This window comes from Trachypithecus francoisi, unplaced genomic scaffold (genome assembly GCF_009764315.1).
Source record: "Trachypithecus francoisi isolate TF-2019V2 unplaced genomic scaffold, Tfra_2.0 Lachesis_group6, whole genome shotgun sequence".
NCBI lineage: Eukaryota > Metazoa > Chordata > Mammalia > Primates > Cercopithecidae > Trachypithecus > Trachypithecus francoisi.
Window position 1 is genome coordinate 63,879,110 of NW_022681471.1, and position 2,836 is coordinate 63,881,945.

The 2,836-nt window shown below is 40.0% G+C and overlaps 1 pseudogene; it reads right to left on the minus strand.

Annotated features, from left to right (window-relative positions):
* Nucleotides 1-379: 379 nt before the first annotated feature.
* Nucleotides 380-1,511, minus strand: LOC117077722 (annotated as a pseudogene).
* Nucleotides 1,512-2,836: the final 1,325 nt, after the last annotated feature.

Genomic DNA, 2,836 nt, shown 5'->3' on the forward strand with positions numbered 1-2,836 from the left:
CAAAATGTATTAACTAAGCACAAATTTTGGACAACAGCACTTCAGGCCCTCATAACCCATTTAAAAACAAGCATTAGAAATGCAATATCTAAGAATCAACTTTTTTTGTACTTCCTTACATGCATTGATAAGTTTAGTATTAGTTTTCATTTTATGCGTTTATTGAGAATGGAGCATCTTCATCTTATGAATGCTTACAACCATTAAAGTTAAATCCAGTCCTGCTGTGGAGCATGGAATTTTGTTTCATGTACATGTTTGCTCTATTTTTGCATATAGCAGTTACTATTATCTGTTCTTATTACATTTTTAATTTCAATCTAGAGCAGGTACTGCTTATTTACTGACTGTATTAGAAAAAATAAGCATGGTAGGCACCTTAGTTTATTCTCCTAATAAAACTGTTGATCTTGTCCTCCTGTTGCCAGCATCTTCACCTTCTACAAAATGGGTGGTCTTTTTCTTCATTCCACCTCATGGAGAGGATAATTTGAAGGGCCACAGAAATTTATTTGCTTCCTTGTAGCATTTTTCAAAAGTATAGATCTCATGAATCAGATCCCCCATGCAAATGATGTCATATTACCAAGACATCAAGCAGTCAAAGTATTATCTGTCAAAGTAATTTGCTTCTTACCGATTTTGCCATAGCACGCTTGTAGATTAGTTCATTTACTGACTTCAGATTTGGGTACTCCCATGCAATATATGGTTCTACAGTCCTCAGCATGTTAATTGAAGCCTTGTTGAGCTTGACAAAGGTTCCACTGAAGATGTGACGAAGGCAAAGAAGCTGCAACACCTTTCAGACCTTTGGCCTTATACCATTAATACATCTGATCCTGATGACAAATACCAATTTGGTTTCTGCAGGTACATAAAATTTGCAGCTTTTCTTGCCATCCCAGCCATTTGAATTTCAGTTCTGTACACTTGCCCATATTCCTTGTAATAGTGCTTCGTTGTTTCATAGGTAAGTTTTCTCCTTGTTTTTCAAAGCATCTTTGGGCAAACTTCTTTCTCAGGTGATTGATCTTCAGCTTTGCGAAATTACTTTGCTTTTTCTTAAGGATTTCTGGCACAACAGAAACCTTCTTCTTCTTCTCTTTGACACCCTCCATGGTTCCAGCCAGAAAACACTGTTATTACTTTTAACTTGTTTATTTGTTTGTTGGTGGTTCTGCTTGCTCTGACTCCAGAGCATAAGTTTAAAAATGACAAGGATTTTTTTCTGTTATTGTCACCATTGTACCCCCAATGCCTAGAAGAATGTCTGACACATGATTGGTATTCAATAAATTTGTTGAATAAGTAAATGAATGAATTCTGGATCCCTAGGCGTTCTCCCAGCCAACTTGTTTCTCAGGAACTTCAAACTGCCTTGAACTGGGTCTAGTCAAGAAGTTCCAGGTTCCCAATTGAGGAAAGCGACCCATAGTTTTGGTTTTGCTACCTCCAACTTGAGGAGGAAAAGCGACAATGTGAAGAGGAGACAATTTACCCTGGAACATCAATGTAAGGCATGAGGGCTCTTTGTGACTACCTTTTTATCTACAAGGTCTGAACTGTTTCATGATAAACAGGAAGGAAAGCTGGCTGCTAGGGCCACACAAGGCATGCCAACTTGAGAACCTGCTTGACTTCCTTCACTGCCACATTTTAGGCCTCACACTAGACCTGCTCCTCTGAGGTCCTGAACTCAGTATCTCTGTATGTTTAGTAAAGAAGAGCTTCATTCCCAGGCCCTCAGAGAGGGAAGGAAGCAAAACAGTAGGCAGTACGTGGTTCTTAAAACTCTGCATACCGTGGAGATTTTGATTCAGTAGCCTGTGCTCTTTTGCTTCCTTGTTCATAAAATATAAACAATCTGCTTCTTATTTTACCTAATTTCACCAAACCCACCAGAATCAGGAGACAGTTGAGGGAAAGAATCCATGCCTATATGAAATGAGAATACAGACTCCCAGTCACTTCAGGTGGTTTTGGAAAAGACGGCTGTCTAGAAGCAGGTGGTGTATGTTTTGGACTCAACAGAACACAAAGTGAGCTCAAGGGAGCAGGACAAGAAAGTCTGCAGTGCAGAAGCTTCACCTCAAGGCAAGAGAGGCTGAGGCTTGACAGATGATTTACCATTTACCAGGACAATCATGTTTTCCCATCCTGACCCTGCTTCAGACAGTCATTTGAATAAACAGACTCCTTTTCTAAGATGCGAACACCAGAAGGTTAAAAACAGTCAAGGAGAGAAAAATGGAGGATCAATCATTCACACCTTAATGTAAATCTGTTCAGCCTGTCACTGTCTTGACAGAGCTTTATGTGTTGTGTTTTTGTTCAGGAAGAAGCAATATTTCTGGAGAGGGTGGGAAGAGATGTTGGAGAACACAAAGACCACAGGAAAAACAGGTAGAGAGTATGAAGTTTGGGAACCATGTTAAATATAAGGTACAGGGATTGGTGGTGGAGAAAAAAGGTAGAAGAGGGCAAATAGGGATGTGAAACCTATAGCTTCTGTCTCTATGTTTCCTGGGACCTGGCCTAGGACATCATTAATGGCAAAATTACTCTAGTTTTAAATGTAGCCTAGGGCTGATCATGCTAGTCATGATCAGAAAATGCAGAGTTTGCTGCCATCTCATGAGGAACTAACACAGCATATGATGCTTGAGATGCTGACACTGCCATCCCTGAGAGTTAGAGGCATGAGAATGATGACCAGAAATTCCCTGTCTTGCTACCTCGGGACCATCACCTGTTCTAGGTATTAATCTGTCAGCCACTTAGGTCTACATTCATCTTATTGTTGTCAGATGATCTGTTTGCCCTAGCTTTTCCC